Source organism: Cherax quadricarinatus, chromosome 2 (genome assembly GCF_038502225.1).
Source record: "Cherax quadricarinatus isolate ZL_2023a chromosome 2, ASM3850222v1, whole genome shotgun sequence".
NCBI lineage: Eukaryota > Metazoa > Arthropoda > Malacostraca > Decapoda > Parastacidae > Cherax > Cherax quadricarinatus.
The window spans coordinates 60467939-60480667 of record NC_091293.1 but is presented as its reverse complement, the minus strand read 5'-3'; the positions used below and the strand labels follow the sequence as shown (position 1 = coordinate 60480667).

General features: G+C 38.2%; 1 protein-coding gene across 2 annotated transcripts in view; it reads right to left on the bottom strand.

Moving 5' to 3' along the window:
- LOC128701449 (cell division cycle and apoptosis regulator protein 1) overlaps window positions 1–12729 on the bottom strand; it is a 431134-nt gene that overhangs the window by 417549 nt on the left and 856 nt on the right. The gene's annotated exons all lie outside the window — the stretch shown is intronic.

Genomic DNA, 12729 nt, shown 5'->3' with positions numbered 1-12729 from the left:
TGAATACAACAAAGTTTCATTTAGACTCCATGATGAGGCCTCAATAAGGAAGTTCACAGTTGACCTAGAGACTGTTGACTGGCCTACAGAATTCTCCAAGGCCAATGGTATTGATGACTGGACAGACATTTTTCTTAACAAATTACTTAGACTATAGTACAACAAACATTGTCCTATAAAAACGAAACAGATCACGAATAAATGGCTTGGTTGCCCATGGCTAACCAGCACCATTCTGAAATCCATTGACAAGAAACACCAATATGAAAAGCAATATAGACAGGGCTTAATACACAAAGATATTCTTAAACACTATTCATCAGTTCTCACCAAAGTAATAAAGAAAGCCAAACAACTATACTACTCCAGTAGATTCACTGACACAAGAGGAGATATAAAAAAGACCTGGAAAACACTCTCAGATTCCAGAGACCCACAAACTGAAAAAAACAAGAATATTGTCCTAACTAAACCTAATGAAACACCACTGCATCCCACTGACACAGCTAACAAGATAAACGACTTCTTCTCAACCATAGGTTCTAATCTCGCCAATAAAATCCCACGCACCAATGCCCATGCCGGGGATTACCTAGATGGGAATTTCCCAAATTCCTTCTATCTTGCTCCAACTGAGCCCACGGAAGCCACCGAGATTATAAAGTCACTTAAAAATAACTCAGGGAATCTGTCTCATGTCCCACCATTATTGTACAAGAGAGCGGCCCATGTCCTCTCGCATGCTATCTCATTACTTTTTAACAAGTCACTAGAAACTAGCACCTTCCCAAAACTACGCAAGACGGCAAGGGTTACACCAATACATAAAGGTGGTGACCCTACAGATTTAAACAACTATAGGCCAATATCAAACTTACCATTGCTATCCAAAATCTTTGAGAAACTCGTGCACAGGAGACTATATTCATTTATAACAGCACAAAACATACTCAATCCCTGCCAATTTGGATTCAGGAAAAATAAAAGCACTAATGATGCAATCATAAAAATGCTAGATCTGCTTTACACAGCATTGGAAAATAAGAAATATCCACTAGGAATTTTTATTGACCTAAGAAAAGCTTTTGACACAGTAGACCACGACATCCTACTCCACAAACTTGACCATTATGGTATAAGAGGCCATGCACTTGCATATTTCAAATCTTACATTACTAATAGGTATCAGTATGTCACCATTAAAGACACAGCATCAACAACACAGCCACTTGATACTGGAGTTCCGCAGGGAAGTGTCCTTGGTCCCCTGCTCTTCCTCATTTACATCAATGATCTTCCAAACGTGTCTCAACACCTGAACCCCATTCTCTTTGCTGACGACACGACTTATGTCATCTCTCACCCTAATCTTGCCACCCTCAACACCATTGTTAATGAGGAGCTGATCAAAATATCGACTTGGATGACAGCCAATAAACTTAAGCTTAACACTGACAAAACCTACTACATTATGTTTGGTAGCAGAGCAGGAGATGCGCAAATTAACATTAAGATCGACAACACTCTAATTGCCAGACATAATGAGGGCAAATTCCTAGGCCTATACCTCGACAACAACCTGAACTTCAGCACCCATATCCAACACATAACCAAAAAAGCATCCAAAACGGTTGGGATCCTCTCCAAGATACGATACTACATGCCGCAAACTGCCCTTCTCATACTATACCATTCACTTATATATCCATACCTCACCTATGCTATCTGTGCTTGGGGTTCAACTGGAGCAACACACCTAAAGCCAATAATAACCCAACAAAAAGCCGCAGTAAGAATAATCACTAAATCCCATCCCTGGCAACACACCCCATCCCCCACTCTTCATAGATCTAAACTTACTCCCTGTTCAGTACATCCACACTTACTACTGTGCAATCTACATCTACAGAACCTTAAATTCCAATATTAACCTTGACCTAAAACGCTTTCTTGATAGTTGCGACAGAACCCACAGGCACAACACCAGACCCTAAAATCTGGAACACCCTACCTGAAAATTCTAAAACTGCAGACACATTCATCACCTTCAAAACTACCATCAGAAAACATCTTATCTCCCTGATACACCCTGTCAACTAACTACACGAATATCACCTGGTGGTTAACACTTACACTCACTCACCCATTTGACCATAAACAGAAATATCAATCTCAATCTCAAAATAATGAATCTTAACTAGTCATAAGTTGGCCTGTGATACTCCAATACTGAAACTATGTATAGTGCCAAAACAAAAGCATTCACATTGCTAAACTCACAAACTAGTATTTAGTCACTTAGCCATAATACCAACTTACCTCATAATTTTGTAATATTTTAAACTTAAGATTTAATCTAAGTCTCCCCGAAATGCCTAGCCATGCTAGGTGTTCTAGTGGTACACTCTGTAATTATTATTTTACTGCATGTAAACCACACAATAACCAAATTCTGTAAACTCAGCACTGTAATCCTTAGAGAATAAACTTTGAAATTGAAATTGAAATTTCTTGGGTCTTCAGTCTATTGTATGTCCTGTGCTGTAATACTGAAATTTAGATAAGTTTCTGCCTTTGAATTTGATCAATATTCATAATAACTTCCATAAATATTATAACGACTTGTCTTATTGAACTTCTAAGTTATTCTTGCATAAAATTCCAGTAGTAGTTATAAGTATTTTAAGGCAGCTCAATATGGACTGCTTAACCTGGGCCTTTACATAAAGAATGTCAATAATATCAAGTTTCTGAATCATTTATGACATACTTTGTAGAAGTAAAGTTAATCACGTGTGTAAGCAAACTTAATACATCAACAGAAGGATTCTTTCAGGTTTAACCCAAAAGGATTCTTTCAGGTATACAGAAGTAAGATCAGGGACAAGATAGGCCCACTCAAAAGTTCCTCGGGTCAGCTCACTGACAGTGATAAGGAAATGTGTAGAATTTTTAACACATACTTCCTCTCAGTTTTTACACAAGAGGATACCAGCGATATTCCAGTAATGATAAATTATGTAGAACAGGACGATAATAAACTGTGCACGATTAGGGTCACAAGTGACATGGTCCTTAGGCAAATAGATAAATTAAAACCTAACAAATCCCCAGGCCCTGATGAACTGTATGCAAGGGTTCTAAAGGAATGTAAAGAGGAGCTTAGCACACCTTTGGCTAATCTTTTCAACATATCACTACAAACTGGCATGGTGCCAGATAAGTGGAAAATGGCAAATGTGATACCTATTTTCAAAACAGGTGACAGGTCCTTAGCTTCGAACTATAGACCAATAAGCCTAACCTCCATAGTGGGAAAATTTATGGAATCAATAATTGCCGAGGCAGTTCGTAGCCACCTTGAAAAGCATAAATTAATCAACAAATCTCAGCATGGTTTTACAAAGGGGCGTTCCTGCCTTACGAATTTATTAACTTTTTTCACTAAGGTATTTGAGGAGGTAGATCATGGTAATGAATATGATATTGTGTATATGGACTTCAGTAAGGCTTTTGACAGGGTCCCACATCAGAGACTATTGAGGAAAATTAAAGCACATGGAATAGGAGGAGAAATTTTTTCCTGGATAGAGGCATGGTTGACAAATAGGCAGCAGAGAGTTTGCATAAATGGGGAGAAATCAGAGTGGGGAAGCGTCACAAGCGGTGTTCCACAGGGGTCAGTGTTGGGCCCCCTGCTGTTCACAATCTACATAAACGACATAGATGAGGGCATAAAGAGCGACATCGGCAAGTTTGCCGATGACACCAAAATAGGCCGTCGAATTCATTCTGACGAGGACATTCGAGCACTCCAGGAAGATTTGAATAGACTGATGCAGTGGTCGGAGAAGTGGCAGATGCAGTTTAATATAGACAAATGCAAAGTTCTAAATGTTGGACAGGACAATAACCATGCCACATATAAACTAAATAATGTAGATCTTAATATTACGGATTGCGAAAAAGATTTAGGAGTTCTGGTTAGCAGTATTCTGAAACCAAGACAACAGTGCATAAGTGTTCGCAATAAAGCTAATAGAATCCTTGGCTTCATATCAAGAAGCATAAATAATAGGAGTCCTCAGGTTGTTCTTCAACTCTATACATCCTTGGTTAGGCCTCATTTAGATTATGCTGCACAGTTTTGGTCACCGTATTACAGAATGGATATAAATTCTCTGGAAAATGTACAAAGGAGGATGACAAAGTTGATCCCATGTATCAGAAACCTTCCCTATGAGGATAGACTAAGGGCCCTGAATCTGCACTCTCTAGAAAGACGTAGAATTAGGGGAGATATGATTGAGGTGTATAAATGGAAGACAGGAATAAATAAAGGGGATGTAAATAGTGTGCTGAAAATATCTAGCCTAGACAGGACTCGCAGCAATGGTTTTAAGTTGGAAAAATTCAGATTCAGGAAGGATATAGGAAAGTACTGGTTTGGTAATAGAGTTGTGGATGAGTGGAACAAACTCCCAAGTACAGTTATAGAGGCCAGAACGTTGTGTAGCTTTAAAAATAGGTTGGATAAATACATGAGTGGATGTGGGTGGGTGTGAGTTGGACCTGATAGCTTGTGCTACCAGGTCAGTTGCCGTGTTCCTCCCTTAAGTCAATGTGACCTGACCTGACTAGGTTGGGTGCATTGGCTTAAGCCGGTAGGAGACTTGGACCTGCCTCGCATGGGCCAGTAGGCCTTCTGCAGTGTTCCTTCGTTCTTATGTTCTTATGTTCTTATTAGCTGAATTGATACTTTCTCTGTCCATATTACTACCTCATATTTTTTTAAATACTATCAATTGATATTACTTACTAAAATTAATAATTATCATTTTTACTATAATTTCAATTTACTCTTAACATTTTTGACATTTAATAACCATTACTTGTCTAATTACCTTTACCTGTTTTAATACCACATTTACTATCTTAGAGTACTCTTAATTACCTTGTACTGCCATATAACCTCTAGTATAACTACCAGTGCAATATTGAATGAAATAAACATTACTTTTTCACTTTTTTGTAATCATTATTACTTACTAAAATTTTATTAAACACCATATTTACTACCAGTCAATTTTACTTTTGTACATTAAACATTATTTTATACTTTCCATAACATTTTGTTGCCAAATATTCAAGTTTGTATATTCAACTCCAACCTTTATATTATCCTTTGTACCTGTGTACCTGTCTACCATCTTACTATCATATTATAACCAAGACATTACCCTTGTTATTTTTTACTATTATTCTTTTGGTACTTTAATTGTGAATTATATTTTGTCAATTTAAATCTAGTTATACTCCTGATCTTGTCAACAACCTATACCAGACTCTAGTGCAATTGCAAGTACCATTTCAATTTGTATTTTTATATTATAAGTTTATATTATAATTCCTACTCAAAGATTGTTTTCATATCTTAGTGACTATATTGTGTGTGCAATTAGTGTATATTTCAATTATATTATTGTTCAAGGCCCTTAACTATCTTTTGCTAACTAGTACCAACTACCTCATATATTTTTTTTTCTACTTTTTTTATTCTTTTGCTACTTTAACCCTTTGACTGTCGCAACCCCCAATCCTGAGGTGTCTCCTGGTGTCGCAAAATTTAAAAAAAAAAAATATTTTTTCTTATGAAATGATGGAGAATCTTTTCCCGATTGTAATGACACCAAAAAAACGAAATTTGATGGAAAACTGACGGAATTATGCTCTCGCGAAGTTAGCGACCTCAGCGATGTTTACAAATCGGCGATTTCGCCAACTTTGAACCCTATTTTCAGCTAATTCCATTGTTCCAGTCGCCCAAACTCATAGCTATTTCTTCAGAACTCCATTTTTTCTATCGATTGAGTACAAGAAACTGCCCATTTACCGATTTCAACTACCTAATAATGTGGTCAGAAATTTGGAATTTGGCCAATTTCACGAAAAACAAAAATATGACAATTTCAAAATAAGGTCCAGAATGAACAATGCAGACATTCCTGGCTCTAAAATAACATTTTCTTTGTTCATCAGTCACATCTCCAGTCCCCTCTGATATTACTCTTGCTTTCTTTAACCCTTTGACTGTCGCGGTCGTATATGTACGTCATGGGAGATACCGTGTTTGACGTATCTATACGCATAAATTCTAGCGGCTTCAAATCGAGCGGGAGAGGGCTGGTAGGCCTACACGAGAGAGAATGGGTCTCAGTGGTCGGTGTGCACCCTGTGAAAAAAATCTGGGACTCAGCGGTGCATTGTGGGAACGCCATCTTGGTAGTCCATTTTCACCATGCCTCGCGGTAAGAAGTTCCTCACTCCTCGGCGGATTGGAGGTCTTTTGTTCCCAAGTGATAGCTCAAACAGTGATGATAGTGTCAGTGAAAGTGAATTCCATGGTTTTGAAGCGGGTGTGACCGAGAAAATTACCCAGGATAACATAATTAGTGATGAAAACCCAGATGACCCACAACCATCCACCTCTGGTGCTAGGCCGGCTCGTTCATATTCACCTGTACCAGGACGAAAGAGGAAACTATTTGCCCGTGTACAAGACTCAGATGTGAGCAGTGCAAGTGATAGTGATAGTGATTTCAAGGTTATTGAAAGCACTTCTAGTTGTGACAGTGAGGGTGAATATTCCCCAGTGAAACGGCAGTATGTACGACGTCGCATGCGGTCTGGTAGTGTGCCATATGCTCTTCCAAGAGGAAGGAGTACATCTCGGAGCACATCCCGTGGCCCTACACCACGTCCTGATAGTGAAGATGACGATATTGTTACGATGGGTATAAATGATGTGAGTGAGGCAGCAGGCGGTGGTGGTGATAGTGACGGTGCCATGAGTCATGTGACACCAGCAGCGGGCCACGCTAGTGCCCGCGCTGCTGACTCTGCACAACTACAACCTGCTTCGGCCGACCCCACACTCTCACAACCACAACCACAACCTGCACAACCACAACGACATTACAATATCCAGAACGCACCAGCTGACCGCATCTGGGATTGGCATCAAGATGACGAGTTTGTTCCCAATCCCCATGACTTTGATGAAGGACAAAGTGGAATACGGCCATCATGTACACTTGGGAACAATCCCACTGAACTGGAATGCTTTCAGTTGTTCTTCGATGAACCCCTGATGGACATTATTGTCAGGGAAAGCAATACATACTATGAGTACACCATGGCAAACACTATGCTTTCACCAAGATCACGCCTACACCAGTGGAAGGACACAACTGTGGCAGAGATGTATCTGTTCTTTGCCACAATAATGCTTATGCCACATGTGTATAAGCATAGTGTCAGCACATACTGGGCGACAGACCGCCTGATTTCAACCCCTGCTTTCAGTGACATTATACCAGTGAATAGATTTGTGTTACTGTTACGTATGTTACACTTTTCAGACAAAACCAGGCCTGACAGAAGCGACAGGTTATATAAGATCAGACGTGTGTTTATGTACCTGAAACAAAAGTGCTGTATGTATTTTTATCCCTTCAGGAAGCTTGTTATTGACGAGTCTTTGATTTTGTTCAAAGGAAGACTCTCATTCAAGCAGTATATACCAAGCAAGAGGAAACGCTTTGGTATAAAGTTATTTGTTCTGTGTGATTGCAAAACTGGTCTGGTTTTGGATATAATTGTGTACACTGGCGGTAAAACAATGGAAGATACCAGGAAGTTACTGGGTATCTCTGGTGATGTGGTTAGAACAATGATGGAGCCATATCTTGGTAAGGGGCATATTTTATATACTGACAACTGGTACACAAGCCCTATACTCAGTGATTTCTTGCGAGTGAACATGACAGATGTGTGTGGCACAGTGCGTAGAAGTCGTAAACATATGCCTAGGTTCGAAGCTGGCAGTCGTAGAGGTGAAGTGCAGGTGTTTGCTGCCAATGACATCATGGCATTTCGGTGGCATGACAAACGTGATGTCACACTGCTGACATCAGTTCACCGACACGAAATGGTAGAGACTGGCAAGCAGAATAGAGAGACCAAAGAACCTATTGTAAAACCTGCAGCTGTGATGGATTACAACCTCAATATGCGCTTAGTGGACAAATGTGACATGCAGATTGGGTTTGCTGACTGTGTTCGCAAGAGTTATAAGTGGTACATAAAACTGTTTTTCCATCTTCTTGACATTTCCATGCTGAATGCTTATAATATGTATAAGTTGAAGACCAAGAACAAACCCAAATATGGTGAATTTTGTTTGTCAGTCATCAGACAAATAATATTCAAGTACCAAGAAACAACACCTGCAATAGACCAGCGCCCACGAAATTATCAACACATGTCCTCTCGTCTGAGGCCTGGTGATCACTACCCCATACCACTGCCTGCTACTACTGCCAAGAAAAATGCTCAGAAGAGGTGTTTTGTCTGTGGACATACCACAAAACGCCAACAAAAACGCAGAGACACTCGTTTTATGTGTGAGGAGTGTAAGACACCATTGTGCTTATACCCATGTTTCAAAGAATTCCACAAGCTGCAGCACTTCTAATAAAGTGTCCAGTGATTGTACATATGTATATATATTATAAAGCAATCGTAATAAACATTTATTTACATTGTTTGTTTGTGTAAACAAGTTTTAGCAACATTATAATGATACGAGTGTTTTTGCTATAATTGTGTTACATTCAACGAGTGTATATTTGAACATTGCACAATAATTTGGTCTCACAGGCCACAAAAGTTATGTGAAAAAATAAAATAGTGAAAAAAACAAGAAACCATCGAATACAAGTAAATAAAAGTTTACCGGGTGAGCGGCAGTCGCCGCTGTTGCCGCCAGCAGATCAATTTCAGCAAACTTCAGGACTCTATATCTCGGTAAGTACTGATGGGAAAAATTTTTTTTTGGGACTAAAACAATCAGAAAAATAATCTTAACATTTTCATAAGAAAAAATAATTTTTTTTTTTTCGAATATTTTGCGACACCAGAAGCAACTTCAGGATTTGGCCCTTCGACAGTCAAAGGGTTAACTTGTATATTTTATCTTGTCAATTTAAATCTAGTTATACTCTAATTCTTGTAAACAACTTATATAATACCTTAGTGCAATTACAATTGAGTCTTGTGCCTTTTTTATATTATTAGATTAAACTCAGTTGTACTATAGTCAATACCAAATTCATTATATTAGACCATATTGCAATTACTAGTGAGAGACTGGTGCTATTTTTAATTTGTATTTTTATATTATTAGATTAAATCTAGTTGTACTATACCTCATTCTAGCTCAAAACAAACTCCACAAAAGTCATTATATTAGACCTTAGTGCAATTATCTGATTACCACTTTATTGTTCACCACAACTTATATTAGTCCCTTTTATATTATAATTTTATATTATAATTCTAACTTTAAAGAATTACCTTTAAAGTACTACCTACTATCATATTCCCAAGCTCCATTATTTGATCATCACTTTATTTGTTCACCACAAATTATTTTAGTCCCTTTTATATTGTCTCCTTTATTTTAGCTTTAAAAAACTACCTTAGCTCATTATTTTTACATTTGTTAAATAATTCAGGTGCTATTTTTTTAGCTTTAGAATATTTACTTTGTTTTATACTTAATTCTAACTATAGATTCACTACAAATCTTATGATTACAAGCATTGATCCTGATACCAACCTCTTATTTAATGACTTAAATGATTCAAACAGTTAGTACTGTAATTACTACACAGCAGAACAATCAAAGGCACTTCTCAGAGCCAACAACAACATAACTATCTTTAACTACAATATCAGATCTTTAAGCAAGCATTACGATGACCTCCTAGCATTACTAAATTCCTTGCATGCCAATATGTCCATCATTACACTAACTGAAACCTGGCTAAAGCCTGATACTACAGATGTCTATGCCATTCCTGGTTACACAGCCATACACAACTGTAGGCCAGACCAACAAGGGGGTGGCACAGCTATATACTACTCAGACCAACTAGAATGTATCACTAATACTTGCACAAGGGATGAACATGGGGAATATATAATTGCTAAATTCAAATCCAAATACCTACAAAAACCTCTCACAGTGATAAACATCTACAGAGTTCCACAATCAAACATTAGCCAATTTAGTCAAAACCTAGGAAGTATGATAACTGATACATGCATGAACAAAGATCACTTACTACTCTCAGGTGACTTCAATATAAATCTCCTGCAAGACCAGGACCCACACGTTACTGAATTCACAAATACAATGAGTAACTGCATGTTGCTACCAACAGTAACAAAACCTACAAGAGTTACGGAGACTAGTGTTTCCCTACTTGACCACATCTGGACCAACACCATATCCCCTTTAAAATCAGGCATAATTACAGATAATACCACAGACCACTACCCTACTTTCCTCATAACAACTCTTGGTAAAATACCCCAAGACACTACTAAAGTCACCTTCAGACTTCACAATGAGGCAGCCATTAATAACTTCACAACAGCAGTAACAAACATTGACTGGCACACTGAGCTAGAAATCTATACAGATATTGACGAATGTTTTAATAATTTTCTAAAAAAGACCCAATACCTCTATAACAAGCACTGCCCTAAAAAAACTAAACAGATGACAGCTAAGAGACTGAACAGTCCCTGGCTAACACCCAGCATTCTCAAATCCATTAATAAAAAACACCGATATGAAAAACATTACAGAATGGGTCACATAACCAGAGACCAAACAAAACGTTACTCGTCAATCCTAACCAGCCTGATAAGAAGGGCAAAAAAAATTGTATTATGAGAACAGATTATCCAACTTACGAGGTGATATAAAAAAGACCTGGAAGACCCTATCAGAAATTCTGGGAACAAAAAAGATATCACGAAATAGCGAAATAAAATTAGCAAAATCAGATGAACCCCAACTCCCACCAACAGAAACAGCAAACAGACTTAATGATTTCTTCTCCACTACAGGACAAAACCTTGCCAATAAAATCCCAAGCTCAGATACCCCACCAAATGACTACCTCACTGGCAACTACCCGAACACACTGTTCCTACCTCCGACTAACCCATACGAAGTCTCCCTTATTATCAACGCACTAAAAAACAAGGCAGGAGATTTAAATACCTTACCACCCTTTATATACAAAAAAGTGTCACAAGTACTATCACCAATCATTGCAACACTCTTTAACAAATCCACTGAATCCTCCACCTTCCCTACAGCTCTCAAAATAGCAAGGGTCACCCCGATCCATAAAGGAGGAGACCAAACAGAGTTGAATAACTATAGGCCAATATCCAATTTACACCCTCTCTCAAAAATCTTCGAAAAATTAATTCATAAACGAATCTACTCCTACCTCATCTCCCAAAACATTCTCAACCCCTGCCAATTTGGATTCAGGCCTAATAAAAATACTAATGATGCTATTATACACATGCTAGAACATATATACACTGCAATAGAGAAAAAAGAAGTCCCACTGGGGATCTTCATTGACTTACGTAAAGCTTTTGATACAGTTGACCATGACTTGCTCCACGTAAAATTGTCACACTATGGTATTAGAGGGCACTCCCTCAACTATCAGAAGTCATACCTCAGCAACAGAAGCCAATATGTGTACGCAAGTGGGGCAAGCTCTTCCGCTCAACCAATTACAGTTGGTGTCCCACAGGGAAGTGTCCTTGTCCCTCTTCTCTTTCTCCTATACATAAATGACCTACCAAATGCTTCGCAATTACTCAAACCCACACTTTTTGCAGATGGCACTACATACGTCTTCTCTCACCCGAGCCCAGTCACGCTAGCCAATACTGTAAACACCGAATTACAGAAAATATCTACCTGGATGAGGACTAACAAACTTACACTAAACATTGACAAAACTTACTTCATTCAGTTTGGTAACAGAGCTACAGATGTACCTCTTAACATAACGATAAACAGATCACCTATCACAAAGCTAACAGAGGGAAAATTCTTAGGAATCCACCTTGATAATAGACTCAAATTTCATACACATATACAACAAATTTCTAAGAAAATTCCCAAGACTGTAGGCATACTATCGAAGATACGGTACTATGTTCCACAGTCAGCCCTCCTGGCCCTTTATCACTCTCTTATTTACCCCTATCTCACCTATGGAATTTGTGCATGGGGCTCAACAACAATTAACCATCTCAGACCACTAATAACCCAACAAAAGGCTGCAGTTAGAATGATAACAAATTCCCACTACAGGCAACACACTCCACCAATATTCAAAACACTCAACCTACTCACCATACAAAACATCCATACTTATTACTGCACCTATTACATACATAGAACACTTAACTCTGATATTAACCCTCCCCTCAAACATCTCCTTGCCAACCTCAACAGAACACATGACCATAACACAAGGCACAGATCACTCTTTGATGTTCCTCGTGTCCATCTCACGCTATGCAAAAACTCAATGCACATAAAAGGCCCTAAAATCTGGAATTCATTACCTGTAAATATAAAAGAAACACTACCTGTTTATAAATTCAAGTCTCTTCTCAAAGATCACTTACTCACCCAAAACCAAATAAATACTGAATAACTGAACCTTATAAATTGTATATCCTAAATGTTACTCACAATTATATCACACAAATGTTAAACCTAAGACCCAATCTAACTTTATTATTTTTTTAAATACACTACCTAACAGAATACTC